This window comes from Corvus kubaryi, unplaced genomic scaffold, assembly GCF_017639235.1.
Source record: "Corvus kubaryi isolate FWS band 111438036 unplaced genomic scaffold, C.kubaryi_AGA036_p1.0 37341, whole genome shotgun sequence".
Classification (NCBI taxonomy): Eukaryota; Metazoa; Chordata; class Aves; order Passeriformes; family Corvidae; genus Corvus; species Corvus kubaryi.
This window is the reverse complement of record NW_024581112.1, coordinates 8851369-8875509: the sequence shown is the minus strand read 5'-3', so window position 1 is coordinate 8875509 and position 24141 is coordinate 8851369. Positions and strand designations below refer to the sequence as shown.

General features: G+C 43.9%; 1 protein-coding gene across 7 annotated transcripts in view; it reads right to left on the bottom strand.

Moving 5' to 3' along the window:
• Positions 1-9720: 9720 nt before the first annotated feature.
• The window catches only part of ZBTB20 (zinc finger and BTB domain containing 20), a 503536-nt gene continuing 489115 nt past the window's right edge, over positions 9721-24141 (bottom strand). For all 7 annotated transcript variants that reach the window (XM_042031786.1, XM_042031783.1, XM_042031788.1 and 4 more), the window contains one exon: positions 9721-24141. This exon is cut by the window's right edge and continues 13646 nt beyond it. The gene's annotated coding sequence lies outside the window, so the exon portion shown is untranslated.

Sequence of the window (24141 nt, the reverse complement as noted above, 5' to 3'; positions counted from 1 at the left end):
ATGTGTTTTTCTTCCAAAAATCGATATCTAACTTCTTGGTAGCAATGATAACGGTGTGGCAGTGAGTCACACAGGATAATGATGCTGTTTAAAAAACAATCTTTGTCAGTGCTGAGTGTTTTCCCTGTCTTAATATTTCGCTGTCTTAATATCAGGGAAGATTAGTGATACTGCAAATCCTTGAAGAGAGGCTCTCTCAGGAACAGGCTCTGTATGTACAGCTCTTAAAGGGCCGTCACTGGATTATGGTGAGGGGTCTTTTTTCACTGCTGTGGTGTGGTTCAACCCCAGCCTAAACTAAACCCCACACAGCCATTCACTCTCTTCCCCCCAGTGGAATGGGGAGAGAATCAGAAGAAAAAACAGCAAGAGAACTCATGGGTTGAGATAAAGACAGTTTAGTAGGTAAAGCAAATGCTGCATATGCAAGCAAAGCAAAGCAAGGAATTAATTCACCCCTTCCCATGGACAGGCAGGTGTTCAGTAATCCCCACGAAAACAGGAATCCATCACATGTTTTGGGAAGATGAACACCACGACTCCTAATGGCTCCCCTTCCTCCTTCTTCCCCTGGCTTTATATGCTGAGCATGATGCAATATAGTCTGGAACAACCCTGTGGTCAGCTGGGGTCAGCTGTCCCAGATGTGTTTCCTCCCAACACACTCACTGGTGCGGTGGTGTGAGAGGCAGGAAAGGCCTCAACTCTGTGTAAGAGCTGCTCAGCAATAATTTAAACATCCCAGTGTTATCAACACTGTTTCCAGCACAAATCCAAAATGCAGTTCCATACCAGCTGCTGTGAAGAAAATTATCTGTACCCCAGTCAAAACCAGCACGTGCCATAAGACATGCTCCTGCATTGGTCTGGCTGCTCACAAACTTTCACTATGGTTGGTCTCTGCTGTACATAACTTTAAGCTTTTTTGGTGCTTTCAGAACCAGCCCCCTCTGTAACATGAGGTGCCTGAAGAGCTGCTCATCCCACAGGCTTGTCCACTTGGCTTTGCCAGCAGTCTGCAGATCAGCCAGCCCTCCCAGGAGGTCATAAAATCATAGAATGGTTGGAAGGGACCTTAAAGATCATCTAGTTTCCCAAGCCCCATGTCCAATTCAGTTTCTCCTCTGGAGTGGTGTGATTACAGTTTCACTCCAAAAGGCAGAAATAAGGAAGTAAAAATGTGGTTTTGCCTTTGGCATAGGAGAAACACAAAAAGATATTAATGCTTCTCAGTGCCTGCCCCCTTGCCTTGTGCTTATGTTACTGTTCCAAGCAAGTGTTTGCTATAGCGTGTTTGCATTGAGGAGCTTTGCATTTATGGGATGAATGTGTTAGTCAAAGGAAGGAAACTTTCAGATATGCAGAAAAAAATGCCAACACTGATTAACTATAAATATATCCCAAAAAGTCAGGCAAGCCACCAAACGCAGTGAGAGAACTACTTGTTTTTCTAACCTTTTCTCTTCCAATGCAGAATATGAATCTTCTCAGTCCCTCATTAGAGATACCTGTCTCTGAGTTTGTTCCAGTGTGCCTTCTGGGAGGGGGCCAGAGCTCCTTCACACCAGTGACACAGCTGTCACACCATCGCTCTGCAGCTGTGCAGGAGACCTGGGCTGGGAGGCCATGGGCTGTCCTGCAGCCCAGCCTGGGATTTTCACAGCAGAGCTCTGCAAGGTCCCTACACTGTGCCAGAGTAGAAGGCTGGCCGTATTCCCAGTGCTTTATTTCTTGGGTGGTTATTTTAGTTTTTTTCATTTTTTTCCCCCCACAATGGAAGTTCCACATGAGCTGTTCCTTCCATAAAACGAAAAGCTAGGAAACTTTTAAATGTCCAGAGTTTATTGCAGCACTGTGCAAGACTGGTCTTCATTCTGGGAGGGATTGGAGAGAACTAAACTGCTGTTAGTCATCTTTCTTGCCAGCTGCTCTTGTCTCAATGGGTCAATGCCTGTCAGTGTGGGCCAATGTCAGAAATTAGTTCCTTGCCTAAGCCTTCCTTGGGATACTAAATATTTCCGTAAAAGTTCTTGCTGTCTGTATGCTTCCCTACAGATTTGGAAAGTATGCCAACATATTGGAGAAAAAGTTTAAATTATTTCAAGCACTAAGGACATTTGCAGTAAAGGAAATACAAGCTTTGGTGCATAGGAATGAGGGGTGGTCTCCTGTCATTTGCTGATATGGATTTGTAATGACAGAAAAGGGGAGACATTACTTTGGAGAATTCCCCATGAACTTTTAGAAACCACAGGAGATGTAGTTGATAAAGATATTAAATGTATATTAGGTTCAGGAAAAGCTCCTCCAAAGGGGGAAAATGGGATTAAGCTGCCATGCAGCAGCTGCTGACCCATTCCTATGGCAGTCAGGAAGAGGTGCCGGTGCTTTGGTCCTGTCTGGGATGGGGCTGGATGTGAGGCTGGACTTTCCTACACCAGCAGGCTCAAGGTGGAGCTTGCCCCTTGGGCTGGAGTTCATGGCACTTTGCTGCTGCCCTGTTGGGTTTTTGCTGGAAGAGAAAGCTGCTGGCTCTCACCAGACCTCCAACTAGCACAAACCTCATGTGGGCAACTGAGGAATTAAAGCTCTGGGCTCAATGTGCCCATCAAACTAAGATCATTCCCATAGGTTGGCCTTATAAATCTATAGCTGTTTTGGCTGGAGGATAGTTCAAGAGCAGGTGCAAAAGGAGAGGTGTTTCTTGGTGGCCTTTCCCAAAGAGTCCACTCCAGAGCATACTCAGTTATATTTTTTAGACAAATGCTTTCAAGATCAGGCCTCACAGGGTCCATGGCCTATGAACCATGCACATAGATGACATATGTGTGCTTGCTGCCCTTGGGTTCCTGCCAACATCCTAACTCCAGACACTCAGGAGAGAGAAGGCGCAGAGGGCACCAAGAAGAGCAGCAGCTTTGCAGAACCAGCATCAGTGCCAGGAACTTAGGAGGATGCCAGCACCTAAATTTCTTTGGTGTTTATTCAAACATCACCCCAGGCTGGTGCAGGATGGTTTAATAACATTTTTCTGTCTCACATATAATTGCAGGCTAATGGCCTTGTTAAAATACTTGGGCTTATGATCTGATTTTCTCCTAAGCAGCTGTTTATACATTTTATTAATGGTTACTAATTAAGTCGCTTGAATGAAGTCCTTTGGAGACTGTCCAAAGACATAAACCCAAATAAGCCTGGGCACTGTGATGAAACACAGGCACTAAAATATCTTCTCAAAAGCCATGTAAACAGATTGAAAATGGACCAAAGAAAGGTCTGATGAAAAGGGGTGGGTGGGAAAATATATGGATTCAGGTAGGTGTCATCTAAAACTTAGGGGAAGTGTGGAGAGGAAACAGGATTTGAATGCCTTGAAGTTCCTTTTATGCATGAGCTCTTAAACTCAGCAGCTTGTATTTATGGTCAGCTCAGGTTGCTAATGCAGTTCTGAGCCAAGGGGCACTTGGGAGACCTCAGCCCCGAGCCATCACACCACAGAAGGCCACAGAGTGTCCTGGAAGCCAAAAGCAGCTCTGAAGTCAAGCTATGACCTCAGTGTGCTGGCTTGTAAAGCCCCTTGGAGGCAAGACTGTCTGGCTTTAAAAGGAGCTTGTGCAGGCGAGAGAGAAAAAATTAAGAGCGGGTGAAGTTTTGGTTCGCTGTTAAGCCTGGGGAAGGAGATGTTGAGAGATGTGAGCAGCACAAGCTGCATTTGCTGTCAGGACCAAAGGAACCCCTGTCATGGCTGTGTCTGGACACCCAAACCAACCCAGGCTTTGCCAAAGCTCCTGTCCTGCAGCTTGTTTGGCAGCATGAGGGAACGAATGCATCAGAGGAGATGTAGATTGAGAATTGGAGTGAAGAAAAAATGTAATTTGACTGATGTTGGAGAACTGGCAGCTGGCAAGCCCAATCTCCAAGGCAGTGGTCACTTTCTGAAAGTTTGGAAAAGCTGCCCTTGGGCAGCCTGGATCAAGCCTCTCCAGGCAGGACTCAAAGCACAGGCCTTGGGCAGGGCTGCCACAAGTGTTGAGGGCTCAGCTGTGTGACTGACTTAGAAGAGAGTGCTAACAACTTTCCTTCTGTGAGGCTTTGAGGGAATTTCAAGACTCAAGAAAACACAAATAGCTGCAAACTTTAGAGGTGCATTGCTAGCTTGCTTAAGGCCAGGACTTAGGCAAAGGCAAAGCAGTTGCTGCCCAAGTCCCTGGGGCAGGCTGAGCTTCTGTGGGCTGCAGAGCTGCTCTCTGCAGGGAGCTGGGGTGGGCACAGAGGTGCCACAAAGCCCAGAGCTTCGTGACATGGGGTGTGCAGGTCATAAATTTCAGAGAGTGGGGATCTGTTGGGCTGAGAGACTTCCTCCCATCATCACTAAAGCCATGAGCTTGCAGATGCTTCTCCACTCTTCCTTCCCCAGCAAAACATTGGAGGTCTCCTTACGGCTAATTTCCACCATAGGGGATACAGGAGGGGGTTGTCTCCCTCCCTGTAACTGCTACACTGGGGACTGGAAATGCATTTGCAGACAGATGCAGCTGACTGCAGATCGGTGGCATGCTTGTTTATGCTTATTTCAGAGAATAGCTTTTAAAATAATTTCCTAAATTCTCACTGTAATAGCAGTATGGAGTGGGAATTGTGAGAGCTATCGCTTGTTGCTTACATAGCTTGGTGGTAGTGTGGCCTGGCTGCTCCTGGCAAGGGGGCTGTGCTGGTGTGTGACCACCACCTTCATGCTTGCTGGTCCAGGTACGGTTCTAGGAGGGTGCTGGGTTATGATGGCTTTCCTGGGGTTCAGACAGGGAATGAGAAATCCTGGAGTTTGTCTGAAATGCTGCCATTCATCTGCAGTGGGGGCAAGTTAATGCTACAGGCCTCCAAAATCATGAAAGAAAAAAAAAAGGAGGGTTGTGCTGTTGTCTGGGGAAGTTTGGCTCCTGTTGTTTCATTGTTTGTTTGTTTTCCTTCTTTCCTTTCATTGCTTTGTTTTTAGTCTTTTCCAGACAGCTAGCTCTGCCTCATTCATCAGGCTAATTGATGATGGACAATGTGGCTATATGGAAATAGAATTTGTCTGAATAGCAGGATTCTTCTTCATATTTTAATGAGATGAGATGAGAGAGATGGGACTGTGGTCAGCAGTGCTGCCAGTGCTGTTATCATGCATTTCTTCTGGCTTGGGCACAAAAGCCTGGCATGAAATCCCTGTGAAACAGCCAGGGAATTTAAAACTGGGGAAAGGCTCAGCCATGCTTTGGAGAGAGGTCCATCAGAGCTGTGCTACAAAGACAGTCCCTGGGTGAAAGAAGTGCTAAATTGTTGCCTACAATTTTCTAGTGGCACAAGGGCCATGACACAGAGGCACATGACACATGGCACTGAGGGGGCCATGTGAGCTGAGCACTTTTCTCCACCCACATCTGAGTTTGAAGCCCATACTGGGGTGGATGTGGGTAAGGAGACCCTTGTCTGCTGGTTTATAGGCACAGAGAGCTTTTTTGGTATAGCTGAGTTTCTACAGACACTTTTAATTACTTGGATGAATGATATTTATGTCTTCCCTCCTTTCTTATATAATGACTTGGTCTGCAAAATTCATTGCATAGTGTTTGTATGAGAGTGGCAGAGTTGTCATTGATGATGATGATGAGGATGAGGAGGATAATGATCATTACTAAAGGGAGCACCTATGCCAAGGCCTTGAAGCATAGCCAACCCCACTCCACCAGGGCCTCGGGGAATATCTCTGGTCCTCAAAAAGATGTGCAGTGGGGGCACTGATGGCAGTATTTCTCCACAGAGCTGTGCAAGGGCATCCTCCTGTGTCTCCTGAAGGAAATCACATTTTTGTTCCTTTGGTGAAATGATACCTCGTTCTCCTATTGTGCTTCAGACTTGGGTTTCAGTGCACAGACCCACCAGTGAATAGGTCAGCCAAGGAAAATTGCAGCAAAGCAATGACAAGCAAGGCAAAAGCAGCTACACCCCACTTTCAAAAGGGCTTGGAGCTCAGCCCTGAGGAGCTGTGTAGATGTTTTGCCTCCTTTGAAACAGAGCTATGGTAGAGTCACTGAATGACCCCATGGACCTGGCCTTGCAGCACTTCATAAATCTGTATGGGCCCCAGAAATCAGAGTTACTGTTTGCAACTGTTCCACATCCCATGGGTATCCACCAGGAACATTAGGACTGCAAGCCTTCTGAAAAAAACAAGCTATTTTTAATGAAAATTGACTGTATTTTAATTTTTTTATCAGCACTTACCAAAAGTTGCAGGTTTGATAAAAATTACTTGAACTTTCCACATTTTCCTGTGGGGATTATTCATCCTTGTTTTGGCACAAGGAGGCATTTCTAGTTCTGTGAGAATGTTGGCCCAAAAAACTTTGAGTTTCCTGTTCTTATTTTAAAAAAAATTATGTTCCATATTCCATACTCTGAGATATGCAAGTGTGAAGCTTTAAATATGCATTCCTGAAAATCCTGATTTGGGAGTGGTGCTGTAGCCTGAGCACTGAGCCACAAATCTCCAGGTGCAGATCTTGCATTTCTTTCTTAATGCTGTAAACAACTGTATACCAATAGGATTGATTATTCTTTTTCCTGTGTGGGCAGTTTAGCTATTGACTCTTGCAGTGAACAGTCTTTAGGAAAAAAACAACAGCAGCAACTACGACTGATCTTGACAGAGCTCAGCCCTCTCTGCCAGCTGGCAGTGCAGCCTCACCTCCCTGCTGGTGTGCTGGGAAAGGCTGTTGGCTGGTTATGGTGACTCTGGAGGGGGTTCTTTGCTGTTGTGGCCCCTGCCTTATCATACGGCTGAATGTACAGCCCTTGCATATCAACACTCTGAGCCACACATCCCCTTTGTTGTGTGTCTGGGCATACAGGCCTGGATGGAGGGGCCTGCAGGTGCCTCATGCTGTCAAGCCATGTCTGGTGCCAGGCACACGAGGGGAACTGAGGTGTTAAAAAATGGAGGCTACCACTGCAAAGAACATCCACTGCCCAGTTCCACGTCTGCAAAGAGCCTGAGGGGTGGGGGAAAGGCCTGCAAGGAGCACTCTTGGGACCATATTTAGCTTGGGAAAGCAATCCTGCACTTCCTTTGACAGTCTTGCAGTCTGGAGAGGGAGTACATGCACTGCTGGTACATTTAGGCTGCTATTTCATTCCAGCAGGTAAGGGAGAGCTCTGGCCATGGCCCAGCCCATCTGTGATTATTATAATCATGAAATACCTCAAGAAGATAGGGCTCACTAATATCTGCCACCTGCCTCTGACTGAGTGAAGTGCATGGTGACATAAGGGGACCGTGCCGCCACATGGCTCTTACTGTGCTGGGGGACAACTGGTGCACACCCAACACCCCAGGAGCCCAGAGCCGGGTTAAACACACCCAAGTCATGGCTGCTCTCCCTGGGGTGGCACCTTGCCCCAACTCTTGGCAGGCAGCTGGATCACCTCCCTGCCAGCAGGCTCTCAGTTGAGCATTTCAAACTGAAACAAATGTCTCCTGGCCAGAAGTTTCTGACCTTAGCAACTCTGAAGGAAGGTATTGAACCCACCCTAATTTTGTGCTTCTATGTTCAACTGCTTCTTCAGATGCAATGTGGGGTGTGAGGTCGAAGTACCCCAAGAGGGCTGAGCTGAGGTCGTGACTCAGGGTCCTCTGGGACTCAGAGTGAGGAAATCTCTCTGTGACAGCAGAAATGAATGTCTGCATGTGCACACCCATGAGTGTCCATGTGAGATGTCCTACATCCTTTGAAGTGTTTCCTGAGGACATGTAGTGGCTCCCCAGAAGCCTGTTTCTAGGCATTTTCCCAGTTTTCCCACTCCCAGCTACTACAGGTGTGATTTGGAGGAGAGGCTCATGTCAGGATTCTCATTTTAGGCTTATCTTGTGTGTCTAAGTGTGCTGGAATATCCTACAGCTGCATTGACCCTGGCCCATAGAGAAGCCACAGGGGACCAACCTCTTCCCCACAGACCAAATGTGAGGGTAAAGTTTGGGAGATTTTATTTCTTCCTAGAGTGGTGACAGAGCTTCTCCCTCATCAACTGTGTGTGTGACACCACTAAGGAGTACTCCAGCCTATGGGGCTGGTATAGAGACACATCCCGCATCACCTCTGTTCCATTTCCTTCTTACTCCTCCACTGAGTTCCCATCCCAAACCTCCTCCTGAGATAGTGAAACACTTGGTAGGGTCATACCAGCCCATCTCCCAAACTTACTGAAACTCTGGTACTAGTCAGCATGGGAACACTGCAACAAAAACAAGCTGGTTTGGTGAAGAGGGAGGAGGGTGAGGCTGAGAGGGGACAGCGTGTGAACGTGAGATCAACCCTGTTGTTCCTGGCATGAGTTGTACCTGGGCCTCTCTGGCTCCTCCCAGGTCTGTCACAAATGAAGGTGACAGCAAGGTCTCAGCTAAGAGCTCAGCTAGGACCAAGCCCAGGTTCTTGATGTCTCAGCCCACAGAGAGTGGCCACTGCCAGGGACACACAGGGGACATGCCTGGGAAGGCTGTGGCTTGTGACACCTGTGGTCCAGCAAACCTCAGTATCCAGAGCTGATTTCTGTGGATTTGCCCTCGTGCCTCAGAGGGAGGTGTGTGGAGTTAGACGTGATAGCTTGGCATTTCTGCTAATGGGGCCTGACAAACAGGGTTTAGTTCCATGCTAAAACTACCTTTGTAGCTGTTCATGGAACAGTTTTTCCAACATGGTTTCTCCCAGGGGGAAGGATCCTTTCTGTTCTAACACTCATGGGTCAAAGGACTGCGGGGATAGTTGTCCTTCACTCCATTATGGAAAAAGAAGGTAATTGTTCTGCATGCCATGGTTAAAGCAGGAAACAAAAGGCCAAATATGGTCCTAATTTACACAAGGAGGAAGAGCTAAGAGAAGGTACTGTGGTCTCATCTCAGGGGTCTCACTCTGCTCCAAGCACAAAGCTGGTTATCCTAAAGTAAACCTGTTTATAGTACATGACCTGGAAACAAAATTAGGGGCTTTTCTGGGTCCAACATGGTTTTGGTTAAGTGGCAGCAGTGATTGGGAAGTGAGCAGGAGCTCAGCTGCGTTTTCAGTTCAGGTTTGTGCAATAGTACTAATTCTCAGCCTCAGCAGCCCAAGCTTGGCAGTGTCTGTGCCCTGTTTTTCCTGTCACTTTTGCTGTAAGATTTTTTAAATGCACTTACTGCAATTATAGAGGAAAGAAAAATATTGAAACTGGAGGACTAGTCATTGTCAAGAAGTAGAAATCCAGGGGAAATGAGACCTCTCAGAGTGAGTGTGGATCCCACTGCTCCCAAGGAGCACTTTGCTCTTTCAGGGCCTCAACTGACCAGCAGAATACATTTCTGGTATTTGGAGGGGGTTGGCAAGGGCTGAGCAAATGAAATGTTCTGCTTTCATAGGCTTGGTGCAGAGTTGCTTAAAATTAGAAGAATGGGAAGTCTCTAATCTTATCTCTGAGCAGTGTCTCAGACACCAGTGCCCCAGACTGTCAGGCATGTGGCCCCAACATCAACTACTGTTGCTGTTCAGACTTGACAATGATCCCATGGCAATGTTTGTGGCCGATCCTGCAGACAGCTGCCAGCAGGGCTCCTGTCAGACCCCATCAGAGCTAAGAGAGGTCCACAGGACACTTGCCATCCACCTTCCATGTTCTCCACAGACAAAGAAACACACAAAGACACCTGCAACATTCTTTTGTCTTTTTTTTTTTTAATTATTCCTTCATATTCAAACTTCACAAACAGTGTGAACTTGTACAATACCTCAGAAAGTGAAACTTACAAAAAAAGTGCTGGTAACATTAAAAAAAAAAAAACAAAAAACAAACATCATTCTTAGCAACATCAATTACTCTTCCACACAAAACAGAAACCTTGTAAAATTTATTTCCGTATTTTTTTAAGGCGTAATACTTCCGTATAAAGTATATGCAAGAGATAAAACTTCACAGTATTCCAAAATGTCACAATAATAATAATAATAATATAGTATAATGAAGCGCTACAGTTAATTTTCTTTTTTTATCTTTTTTTCCTGTTTTAAATAACAAATACAAGTCACAGGTAAATATACGTGAGAAAAATACGAGGCTAATATTAAATGGCAGGTAAGGATACTCTCACTGTAAGAAAAAACTGGCAGGATGTGTGTATTTATTCTATATTTTAAAGCACTTGATAGAAAAGGCGTATGCAAGGTATTTTTTTTTTTTTAACAATTTTCTATTTGCTTGTTTTTGATAACTGACATACCATTTACAGAGTATAATGAGAGAAAAAAAAGGAACTTAACCCCTCAAAACTTTCGACCTGCTCTTCACATCGTCACAAACCGTGTTTCTGGAGAGATGCCTGTACAGCTGTGGGGTGTGTGTGTGTGTGCACAGCGGTGCGTGCAGGGCTGTGCGGCTGCGTGGCTGTCTCATCGCACGGGCGGCCAGGGCAGCGTGCCGGGGCCTGCAGGGATCCATGTCCTGCGCGGGACCTCTGCCAGCTGCGCCCAAATCCTGAAGTCTCCACGTTGGCAAGATGGTGCCCGAGGTCATCGTCACTGGTTGCCTGCGTAAAGACTTTAGGATTTAGGCCTGGGTGCAGTTTCCCATCCACTCGGCATCCATTGACTGCTGGGAATTCCTTTGGCCCCAAGAAGAAAGTGTCCAATTGTTACGTTTTACAAGAGCGTGTGCTCTTCCCTCCACCGTTTAGCTCCCAGAGCAAAGACCAACGGAGAAATTTCCGCCTGGGTCCCAGCCAGCCCCGCGAGGAATGGGAATGCGGATGGATGTGCCCGGGTGTGGCCGTGCAGCGTTCTGCAGCACCCCGGCCCCCGCACGCCCCTGCCCGTGCTCACAGCAGCCACTCGGCCCACGGGGAACAAAAAGACAGCAGATAGCATTAACACATCAGTAAGGTGCTCAAAGAAAAAAAGGCAGCTCCCACTCTTGGAATGGGAAGCCACATAAGGTGCTTCAAAAAGTTTTTTTTTTTTTTCTTTTTTTTTTTTTCAGTTTCAGACATTTTAAAAAAAGGACTGATTGAGCATGTGGTACGTGAGAGCAAGGCCGAGAGTTTTGAGATTTCTAACATCCTCCATAAATAAGCGCTTCCTCAGGGCAGGATGCATTTTTGTTTGCTTGCTTTGTTGTTTTTTTCATTATCTTTGTGGTAGATTAGTTTAGATGCAATTTTATTTTCATATAAACCAAAAAAAAGTAACAAACCAACCCAATGTGAGAATTAGCATAAAAGTCAAACTGTGTTATTGGGCTGAGTTTTTGTTTTTGTTTCTTTTTTTTGCCCATTCATTCATTTAGCACCGTTCCTTTTTATTCTGGTTACAACCCAATTCCTTCTGTAATTACTGAACGTACAGAAAGGACCAAGTAGTTGTTTTTATTTTTTGTGATCTGTTTCAAGAGCCCAACCATAATTCCTCTGCTGCTGCTGTGTTTGTGTAGCATCTGGTTTCATGAGCTTAAGGAGAAAGGTTAGTCTGCTGATATTTAAGGTTGACGTGTGTGTTTGTATGCATACACATTGTTCTATACATACACACTGCATGGAGTACATTGGAACTGGAGATAAAGTCAACTGGGTTCAAACACATATGCACTGTCTTCCCCTATGTATTTGAAACAGTCTGGAGCTTTGATTTGATTTCTTTTTTTTAAAGTGCATTTAAAGCAAAATAACTGGCATTCACATACCCCATGGAAAACATGATTGCAGTGGAAAGCATGAGCATGCTAAACTCCTTGGACTTGACAACGCCAAAAGCAAATGGGGCAGTGACAGGCCTCAGTGTAGGCAGCTATTCTTGGGCAGCACCATTGGCAAGGAGGGAAGGCAGGAGGTGGTGGAAGGGAAATTGCTTTAGAGGTTGAATATTTGAACTGTTTCCAATTCTGACGCAGCTGTGTCATTCCCAATACAGCTTCCTTTACAATGATTAGTAACCTCTGTCTTATGGATGTACCCATCTGACTCTCCCTAGTTCTGTCTTTTATCGTGTATGTGTCCCAAGTGCCAGCATCTATTAGGAATAAGGCACTGTTAAAATTACAGTTTTACAAAAGATGCAAAATAATCCAACCCTAATAATCCCGACTGCCCACACTGCTCTCCTCCCCCTCCTTCCCTTTTCTGGGGGAAAATATTGCATGTGATAAGAGTCTATTCTTATGTTCTCTATGTGTGTCAAAAGTAGGCCTTGGACAAATGTTTTAAGTCCATCAGCACCAAAGATGGGTAGGAATGCACCCTTTCTCTTGTATGTATGTGCACACATGCTGACTTTTTAATTGGGAGAGGGGGAATAACTACATCATTCCCATGCTGCTCCTCCCAGGCTTTAGAGCCAAGCATAAAAAAATAAACTTCCAATCCCCCATCCACAACATTTTCATTTACTGGATCATTTATGGAAGCAATCGAGGGGTTTTTCATTCCACCACCCAGGTGCTAGAGGTTTTACAGGTGGATTTCTGAAAGGGCAAGCTCCAGGAAAGCCTGCGTGGAGCTTCTTGCTCTGCAGGGAAACAGCGCAGGTGGGCGCCCACCCTTGCGCTTGCCTGCCGGACAGACAGACACCTCTCAGGGGCTGCTTTGCGCTGATTCTTACCATCAGAAAAGCTTCTCCAGCAAATTTGACTCCTCTGTGGAGTCAGGGACACTGACTGTGCAGCAGGCAAGTGTGCAGAGAAGCTGGGTGGCAGTTGGGTCCTGTCTATGCCCACGAGCAGCTGCGGATTGCAAGCTGCTTTTCCATTGTGCCAACGTGCTCTTTTCTCTCCATGGTTCTGACCTGGGAAAAAGTGATGTTCCAGTAACTGGGTGGGGTTCATTTGCCCTAAAAACACTGCAGTCAGCCCATCATAATGTGCATTTGCTGTGGCAGCTAGTACATCCTTCTCCTACTATAATGTCCACGAACTACCTTCCCTTCCCTGTGCCAGGGTCCCGCTGGCTCTTCTCACCTTTCACCAAAGGCTAGGGCTGCCTCATAAAGCAGAGAATAGTTGAAAATGAGGAAAGCAAGCAGACAGTAGGGGTAATAGCAAAGAAAACATGAGACCAGACGGTCCAGCATTTAAGCTCTAGGCTAGTCACTTTAGCCACCATCATCAAATGGACTGAGATTAAAGGAGTCTAAACTGCTATGGACTGGATTTTTAGAAGTGACACAAACCTCGGGCAGGCAACGAGTTGCCTTTTTTTATTTTAGTGGTTTAAGTCATCTTGATAAGGCCACAAACTGCATTTGTCTTGTCAATGTGACTGCTTGAAAACGGCATGCTTTGAAATTGAGTGAGTGCTTCACAAAGCTGGGATAGAAATGGGAGAGAAGAGCCACCACATGCTCACTACGGCTGCACTGTAAAGAGAGGAGCGTCTGAGGAGGTGGTGGTGGACAGTGTCTCCTTGGGAAGACCTGCTACATGTGGAAAGGGAAAGGAGCTAATAGTATCTCCCTGCTCCCCTTCCTCTCACCACCACCTTACTGTTTTGCTGGACACCTATAGACAAGTAGCACTTCTAAAGAGCCTCCTCCTGTTGTCTCTCACATGTGTAAGTTGGGGAAGGGGAGGAGGCTGGTATAATTACAAAAGGGGAAAAAGAAGGCACGTGATTTTACTCAGTCCTGACTGAACCCACATTTTGAAAGCAAGGGCAGTTTAGGTGGAGGGCAAAAAAGTGCTCAGTGGAGCGGGTGCTCACTGAGAAGAAATCTCAGGGCAAAGGAAGCGGGAGAATAAAAAAGGAAAGGCAGGAGAAATGAAGGCCACATTCAGCTTTCTGTCTGCTTGACAGTCTCAAGATTTGGCTGCATTATTGTCCAGGAAGGAAAAGAGTCTGGTTGGTCTCAAATGTAGCCCAGTTACATATCTCCAGTTTTTGTTATGGCTGTTGGTGTCTTCCTCTTTCCCTTTTCTCCAGTCCCATGAATACCTGGAGCACTGCTTTAGTCTTTTAAGCCTGTTCTTCAAACATTGAGAACATGGCACACCTCTTTGGTCACCCTCAACCTCTACTCCTCCTCCAATCCAGACCAGTGATCAAACTGAGCTGTGCTCCCTGCTGGTCACTCCCACTGCTGGGGTGCCCAGAAAGGCTTGATCAGCAATGGAAAATGCAAACCAACCTCATGGTTTCAATGGGGTTGGTGAGTTGTTCACAAAAGCCACTGGCAGGATGAGGGCAAACCAAGGGAGCTGTTGACTGAGAAACGGATGACATTTACAGAGGTCATTATGAGCATCGCGTCTCTCAGTCACTTTCCCCTTGCACACTGCCATGTCCAGGTACCATAAGTTTTCTGTCTCCTCCAGTGATTGCAAGCCTTTCTCATTCCTGTGGTAGATGGGAGAAGGAGTAGAGTTGATGGTCCAGCTTTAGAATTCCAAAACACTGGAATTTCCTAATTTTCCCCCAAGTCTCTGACTCAAAAATGCATTCAGTTTCTCTCTCCCCCTTCTGCCATCCCCTCCAAATTTGCTCAGGAAATCATAAGGCAGAGTAATGAGAAGTAGGATCACCAACAGCTCTATGAAGACACAGGGTGGTAAAATGCTTCCCTACAAACTCACAGTCCAGTGTTTGTGACATTTCATAAATAACTTTTTTTTTTAAAAAAGAATAACAGAAGAACAATCCCTTTACTTACTCATCTGAAACAAAATAAACAGCAGTGGCTACAAACTTCTTGTAACAATTACAAAATAACTCCCAACAATACAATTCCCCAACTTTTAACACGCGCCTTGGATGTTTTTTTTTAATGTTAAACCTCAAAACTGCAGCATATCCTTAAGGGCAAACTTTTCAATTAGTTTTTTCTTTCTTTTCTTTTTTTTTTTTTTTTAAATAATGTGTTCACCAAAAAGAAAAAAAATTCCACAAAACAGTCTTGTACCAAGAAAATGCATTCAAAAATAGAAAATACTACACAACAAAAATATGTACCCTTCCTTTCCAAAAGAGTCTTCACAAAAATGTAGAAAAATGCCAACCATTTTTTTCCTTTCCTGAACACTTAACTTTCAACCTAGGGCACAATTATTTATTGACTTATAATGTCTGTTTTTGCATAAAATATGGAAGATAAAAACCAACTATCAGGACTGTGAAGTTACAAACAACACTTCATTATTCTCCCCACCCCACATTCCCTCCTTAGAAAACAAAACAGAGAAAGCCAATGTTTCAACAACTGATTGAAAGTCGTCAGGTTAGGGAAACCCATCAGCTGATAAGGGGATTCAAAGATGCTGGCATAACAGGAAAATCATCTGTCTTTTAAAATGTATGCTTTCTGCATTCATCTCAACACGAGTCTCTGCCCCGCTGTACTCCAGGCACTATGGAGACAGGACACTGCCCGGCACGGAAAGATCCGGGAAGAATTTGGGGTCAGGAGCCCAGGGACCGCACGCGGATGTGTGTGTGTGCGCGCATGTGGTGTTCCACTTGCAAAGAGCTCTTTCCATTTTGAAAGACAGAGAGGATGTTTCCATATGCCTTAAAAGTGCAAGGGCCATTTCTGGATCATAGTAGTTAAATAAGCAAAAGTTTTACTATGCTTAATAGTCAAGTCCATTTTTCTGGCAAAGGGAAGCCAGAGATAGATCACACCAGTTCACGGCTGGGAGTGGGTAACAGCTGAAAGCTGGTAGGCAAAAAGTGTCACACCAAGGTGCATCCAGAACTGATTTATTCAGTGGGAAAATGTTTTGCCTACCTTGAACAATGTTCAAGGGATATGATGTGATTAACACAGCCAAAAGACCAACTGTTTTGACAGCAATAAACTCTAGCAGTGGGGACTTGGGTGCTATGGGGAAGGCAGCTGTATCTTCCACGCATGTGGCTAAATCCATCCCCTGTGTACCTCCTTTGACTTCATTGCAATTACATCTGCTTGCACCAGGGATGAATTTGCCCCATGTGGTTCTGGATTTTATGCCTGTTGGCCATGTAGGAGCCCAACCCTGCAGAACACTGTGCTAGAATACTCCAGACTGCAGATCTAGGATCAAAGAGGCTTCTCTCTTCTTCTGTTTGAGATTGTTTTTTTTCTAGCATATCTTTTAAAGGATGCTTCCATAACAAGAAGGAAGAGGGGAGCTTTTTCTTAGTCTTTTCCACTGCATGGCTGTGTGTTTTCCTTTTTTCAAATGGCAAAATGTGTTTGTGTTTACTTCCAGTGCATTTTTTTCTCAAAAATTCAAAACAAAAAGGAAACATTATTTTTCCCATCCTTCAAAAGGAAACAAAACCAAAACAGACCAATAAAGTACAATACAATAAAAATCAGGCATTATAAAAGACAACATGATGTGCAACAGCAATACCAAAGAAACAAAAATAAAAAATATATATATATATTAGGATACAGGTGATAAGAATGAGCCAAGAAAGCTATCTAACCCCACTACTGGATGATTGGTAAGCATTGGTTAAGAAATACGTAAGGCTATTCTGAGATTTCTAACTTAACACAGTTAACCACTGCTTCTCTCACACCTTCACTTCCTCAATTTTTCACCTTTCACTCACTGGTCTTTTATGTCTTGAAACTGATTTTTTTTCCTTTTCATATTTTTTGGTCTACAGTAGAATTACATGTTAATAACAACAGCAAAACAAAAACTCAAGCTTGTTGTGAGAGTAAGTTGGTGCCACATCCATGATGCAGAAGAAAGAAGACAGACAACAGAACAGCCGCATTCAGTTTTTCACACACAAAGCATATTCGAGGGCAACAGCATAGTTGACCAAAACAAGTTTGGAGGGGCAAGCAGCAGAAGCTGTAGGTTTACAACTACACCACCAACCAGAGCCTGGTCTTTCAACTTTACCAATGTCCTTGAGGACAGCAGTAGCTCAGTTGCCATGTGGCTTTGCCATTCCTGTCATCTGGAGTAACAGCTAACTTGACATCTACTTCACCACTAAATGCACACCTGGTTTGATGGAAAACCAAACGGAAAAGAAAAAGTAAAAGGCTTCTAGCTGAGGCCAAGTGTATCTCTTGGTCACCTTGGCTATGTAACAAATCCTCAGCCAGTGGTATACTAGGATCAGTGAGAGAAGGCATCTGGCTGGCAGGTCATTGGGGAGCGGTTTTGAAGCGAACTCAGCCTGTCTAAGGTGATGTGACAGATGCTTAGCCTCCTCCATCAGGGGAAAAGTGATGAACACTGACAGGTTACCCTGGGATTGTTCTGTTAGTATAAATTCTATTAGTTCAGCAGGGATGAGAAAGCATACGTTCTCTGCTGGTTTTGAGTTGCCTTTGTAAATGTCAGCGTCACCAGCTACGAGAAATGCATTCCCTACAAACTTGGCTACAGCACTGTGACTGAAGCTCCATCGTGATTCCTGGCATTTTCTTTTTTCTGTGGAACTTCTGAAACGTAACATTTTCCTCAAGGGTAAGCTCTGAAATTACTACAATGTTGAAAATATCGCTAGCATTTTCTTGAACCATAACTATGCCATAGTCCCAGCAAAAACTCAAGCTGATCCTCAGTAGTGCTTGTCAATGTTGAGGAAAGGAACGTACAGAAACAAGATGATCAATCAGTATGGGGAAGTTCTGTTTTGGATCTAGCCCACTGGCCAAAGGGATTTTCATTCAAGAGAAAAGGTGCAACAATGAAGCAGGATGACAAATGGAGGAGAATTATGGAAGTTAGTGTTTCTCCATCTGGAGAAAAAATAGGGCATTAAGTTATGTGGCATGTCTAGTCAGCAACATATGTTTTGGCTTCTTAAAATAAACCTCAAGTTATCCTTGGTTTCTCAGTCAAGCACTGTCTACATGGGGCTATAGTACCATGCTGAAAAAAAGATAAGAGTTTGTGCTATATTTAATTGTAGTTCCAGTTAAACTAGTTTCAAACTGACCATGTAAAAGGAACAACTTATTTAAAAGCCATTGGAACTATACAATCACACTTATGCCCAGGAACTGGTGTGGTTGAGCACTGTAACCGGGTGGGAACATAAGCTGGAATTTGGCTTTTAAAAAATGGTTTGGTTCCTGTTTACATGAACTAGACAGTTCTGTTGAAACTGAGTCAGCTGGAATCAGGTTTAAACAGGCTGAATTCAAACCCAGATTTGGAGCATGGCTCAAAGCCCACTTCTTCAGGTTGCAGTACTTTTAAAAAACTAGTGCAAATGGCATCTTATCACAGCATTGCAAACATGCAGTGTTCCTCTCCTTGTCCAAATATGGTTGCCATCAGGTCACACCACAAGGGAGGAATATGCAGCAATCAGTCAGCCGGAACAGCTCAACCTACAGAAGTTCTTTATTTTACCACAGCAGGAAAGGCACTCTGGACACAGCAGGCTCAGTAAACCCTCAGCTTCACTTTTTTTTCTGGAGCAGTCCACTACTCCTCTTTGACAACGCAAATCCACTCTGACAGTAGCAATATATGCAGCTGCTTTAAACAAGGAAACAGAAAAACTCACCAAAGCAAAAAACAGGAGTATAGGCTCATTATACGAATTAACTTCAGCAGACAGACTTCATTTCCTCCCACATCACAACTCTGTAGCTGTCACTACTCTTATGGAAGCAAATGCCACTTTACAAAATAAAGGTGCTCTCCTGCCTCTGTATTATGCTGGCTCTCAAATGAACTGTGCTTTTGTTGGGCATGCACTGACTCATTACTGGAAGTTGACCTTCCAGTGGTTTTCATCTTAGAGGGCTCCTGCAGATGGCAAAGAAACAGACTGCATGTTCCATTGTCCCACTTACTTTCAAGGGAAGAGTCATTCAGTAGTTAATCTAACAGTACATCAGGGCATATCTCCAGTTCTTCTCTTCCAGTCCTTTCAAGCCAGGATGGCTGAAATCAGAGTGGAAATCTCAAAGCTCACCAGAAAAACACATCCTTAACTCCAAAGTCTCTCCTGGTTCCAGACAGACTTGTTCCTTCCCACCCAACACCTGCCTCTTGTATACCACTCCTTCTCTAGTTCTTGACACTTTTGTCAAATGAGGCAGCCCAAGAGACTGATCAGCAGCAATCTGCTTTGCATTGTGCTCTCTGGGAAAGGTCCATACTACCCACATCTTGGTACTAATGAAGCCAAAATATCTTAGTTTCAAATCTAAGCTGAAATTCAGGGCATAAATAGATTTCTAGTCCCCCAATTACTCTAGCCTTTTCTTAGCAATTGGATGAGTATCCCCTTTTTTGTCCATGAAACCCCTGTGGTACATGAGACAGGCGATCCCTCCACTACAGGACCAAAGCAGATGCACTCATGTTTTACATTCTTCTCCCAGTTTCTCTACAGAACATTTTTCAGGATCCTGTTTTACCATCTGGCTAAAGTTGCCATTACAGTCTTACTGAAGAGATTCAACTTAAACTTTTGAGAGTTTATAGATCACAAAGAGCTATAGCAGAGATGGATCTTGCTGCACACTGCTACTGTTTTAGTTCTTCTTATAGTATGCTTGTTACAAAATTAATGACCAAGGCATAAACCAACATGCATCTTGACTGTAAAAATATTTTTCAGCTTAGCATTCCATTTGGTTCCAGCTGAAAGCCTTCACAATGCTAGAATATCTGTTTAAGGAGAGAAATCAGAGAGAAGAACTTAAAATGCTAGACAGCATCTTTGCCTAAGCAGGAATATTTCTGTATGTACTGAATTCTGCATGACCCTTTCTTGCCCAAATGTCCCTCCTGCTTCCTCTACCCCAAAGGCTTGACTGGAACACCTGTACTTGAGTGTTCAGGATGACTGTTTATTGCACTGTTCCCATAACAGCCTCAGAAAGACGTGCTTTATTTCAGTGACCTTCCCCTTTGGTAAGTCTGCTTTGTGACTTCACTTCTTGAGCTGAGAGATCTTGCTTTTACTGAAGGGATGCTAATCATAGTCAAACCTCTGGAAGAGATTCTAACAATGCAAGTTTTGACATCGGAACTAGGAATTGGTGTCTTTATGGTGAAGCCTTCCGCTGGTTTACACAATGAGCAGTTCTCCTAACTTTCTCACAGCCCCAAAGAACACTCTCTACAAAAAGGGGAGAAAAGATCTGTAGCACCCAGAAACTTGTGATGCCTCTTCAGTTTCTATTATAGTGCTTTGTTTATTTATTTTAACAGAAGGTATCCAATACAGCTGTCTCAGTGTCTGACTAGTTTCTTAAAATAAAGGTAACCCCACTTGTCATTCAACCTGGTCAGGTTTATGGTACATCCTGTTTTCTGTGCCTATCCCTTTTTCTTCTCCCTTCCTGCTTAATTGGCCCCTTCCAATCCCACCACATGTAAATATATTTCAGTAGTGCAATGCAGTGCAGTGCAGTCATACTTAGTGCAAAAAATAAAAAGCCTTATCCAGACCAAATAAGCACAAACTCCCTCCCCACCCCACCCAGCCCCAAGAAGTCAGCTCTCAGTAAAAGTATATGAATGCCCCTTAACAAAGGGGGATTTGCAGTCTCCCAGACACACTTTCACGTGCCTCATTTTCTCTCCTCCCAGTCGATGTGGAGATCTCATTAACAGATAGGACATTTATCAAAAACAAAGTCAAATGATAGAAATTGGAAAGGAGACATGCCATTGTTTGGGGGCTGCAGAAAGAAGAGAGAACTAAATGGATACAGCAAAAAAGGTCAGTAGTGGTTTTACATGAAGTCGTCTGATGCAAACTTTGCAAGGGCACACCTTGCAAAGGGCATGTGTAAGCGTGGATAAAAAAAAATAAAAAGCTTCCCTGTTCCAAATATACAGTTGCTATTTTAACAGTGCCCAAGCTAAGGTTCTGTAGTGCAATCAACTTTTCAAAGTGGCAGCTCTCTGTGGCCACCCTAAAACAATTGGACAGATCAACACTAACTTCAGTTTTATCCTGCTCACATAGGCACACGTGCATGAACAACTCCCTCCTCCATCCTGCAAATACTTGAGGATATATATAAAGTATTTTTTTCACAGCCCATCTAGGGCTATGGTGGGGAAAGCAGGAATTTTAGCGACAGGCATATAAGCTCTTAGGTACCTCAAAATGAAAATTTTGAAGGAAAACAAAATAAAGCTCACTAATTACAAAGGCAAGCAGGTTACTGAATTCCAATCAGATCATACCTGCCCTAGCCTATCTATCTCTTTTAACAAAATAAAACATCTGCCAGGGCTTGCCACTCGTTAAGATATCACCTGGGAAAACACAACAAAGACTTTGGGGTATTCACCGGTTTGGAGGTTATAACTTCAGTTTAGACAGCCACAAGAGCTTCCATCAAACCCTTGTAATTACTGGAAAGGAGTGTGGGGAACCACCAAAGCAGTGTAAGAGGCCGTGTCAGGGAAGGAGGAGCAAGAAAGGGAAATGTATGGAAAGTGGAACACATTAGGGCAATGCTGCTGCTGCTATACTAATCTCACTGTAATTGCTCAGTATATAGAGGAATACTGCATGCTGCTTCATTTGGGCTCAGGCACATGCTTCCTCTTGCCTTCTGCCTCTTCTGTCACTCCCAGTCCCTTGTTGAAGATGGCAGCCCAGCCCAGAATGTAAACAAAAGCAAATACCATCAGATAAACCAAATTACAACCAAGAAGCAAGTTTCTCTTTTTAATTTCTCTTGCAAAGACACTGCGCCCTTCCCTCCAGGCAGGTGCACTGTTTCATCCATATGCACAGAAATAAGGAAAGAACCTAAGAGAAAGAATCTAAATAGGGGTGCAGGGATCCTGAATATCTACCTCTAAACCAGAAAAATGCCAGGCTGCAAGGATCTTTGCTGTTTATCTCTACCAATGAGCCTATAGTGAAAAATAAAGAGTGCACAATGGAATCACTAGGCATGGCAAAGGGACAGCACCTAAATCCACTCCCTCTGGATGCAGAGCTCCAGTGGTGCACATCCCATGCCCGAGCATACATGAGACACAAAATGAGTAACACTTACCAGCTGTTCTGTAAAGTCTACAAACTTCAATTTAGCCACTACAATCAGCAGCAATGAATTTTTTTGCTATTCAGCTGCTGTACTTCAAGGGGGTCCTATGTTTCTGCTGAAATGCTGTTCACACTATCCATTCTCCTGCATATCCAGTGCAGTAGCACTTTTTAAAAAGTCTACCAAAAATTTGATGTATAGTCTGAATTTGCAGTTATGTAATCAGATATGATAAAGAAACAACTTTATTTTACCCACATGAATATGTGACCACCATAACAGAAAAGGTATGGCAAGAGCAATTCTGGGTAAAGCAGTCAGAAATGTGGAATCAACTCCAAATATCCAATACCCAAATGCTTTTACATTGTTCTGGCCATAGAAAAGTGACACATCAAGGGTGTAAATTAGGGAAAAGGGATTGCTGTGAATCATATATCTACACTAGCTGTTGTGGCTCACTATTTAATTACTTAAGAAAAACATGCTATCACCAGTCAAACCCAAAGAAAGACTCAAGGCTATTTAGGACTCCCTGAACAAAGCAAGTTCCAAGCCTTGTTCAAAGGGAAGCAACTGTCATGCTCTGTAGGACTTTTTTGAATTAAGTCTTCCAGCAAGAAGGAGAGAATAAGTAATCTCACAGCCCTTAACACAGGCAAAACCTGCCTGGTGGAGTGAAATCAAATCTTGAGTCAGTTTTATGAGGAGTAGAAACTTTGGGCAGAAACACGCTAAATTTTGGGGAACAGTCCTGTGACATCTTAAATTATGTATATGAAACGATTTTTTAGGACTATGGCTTTCTGTAGGACTACATATGCTTTCTCTGTCAGAGAAAATGGACTCAAGTCAACAAAGGGAACGTGAGTCCTGCCTGCAGAATTTGGCCCACAGAGTATTGGTCCAATCAGTTTTCAGGGTTAAGCAGAGACCTCACTGATGCTGACAAGAAAAGTCATGCAGTTCGTCCTGCCTGAACTGAGCAGCCTTTTTATATTATGTTTGACAAACAAAAGCTCATTACGGGTGGAGTGAATGGGAAATCACCAATTTTCCACTTCAATTCATTGTAAGAATTTCTTTGAACCTGAACTTTAGAGTAAGGATCTAGGGAACTGATTGTTCAGAACATACAAAACTGGGAATAAAGTCCAGATTTAAAGGACCTCTATGAGTTTTGCAGCAGTCCAAGCTACATCCTGGCATTAGGACAAAGGAAACAGGACATCCTGAAAGACAATGAAGCTTGTTGAAGATACTTGTGAAAAAGTAGTTCTGACACCAATAAATGTGGTGACATTTCTTTCACCAATAAATAGGAAGTATAAAATTTTTACAAGTTATTCATACATTAAAAAAAAAAAAAAAGAGCAGCAGCAGATACTGGAGATTCATTCTTTTCTTCTAAGTGGCACAGGTGAAGAGCAAGTCCCTTGTATGGAGTTCAAGCATCTCCCTCTCCTGGGAGGCCCCCTGTCTTTGGTGCAAACGCCCCCAAAGTGGGGGACTCTCCTCTTACTTAACCTTGCAGCAAAGAGCTTTAAAATCCCTTTCTGTCCCGGCACAGTAGCACAGAGCAACATTCTCTTAGTACAAGGTTCTCCCTCTCGTGGCGACAGTGTTACCTACTTAAACTGTTGTGTTCCTCAAAAGCTGTACGAAACAGAAAAGAAGTGCAAAAAGGAGCTGAATATAAATGCTGCCGACCACAGACACGTGAGACCATTGCTTGCATTAGCCCTGGAAGTCTACTTGGTCAACGAGGAGATGGAAAATGAAACTAATAATGAAAACCATATACTAGAATAAAGCTAATATTTGCATAGTGTTCCCTTGATGTTTATATCATTCAAGGAAAGTCACCAATGCAAGAATCTATAGAACTGTAAAGTTGATATCACCTCCTGTTTTCTCTCTCCTTAGAAAAGCAGAAAATATGCACATATGAAATGAGTTTCTTAGAACAACACAATTCTCAAGATCAGTATTTCTTCAGAGAATGAAAAAGAAAGGATACGTGTTCAAAAAAAGCAAGATTTCTGGAATCACAAATGACTGACTGTCTTTTATGTAGAAGATATGTTAAAATAGTGTTCACCAGCTGATTATTTTGTTAGTTTCACTTTCCCTTAGGCAATTGTATCTGTACACACTGCAT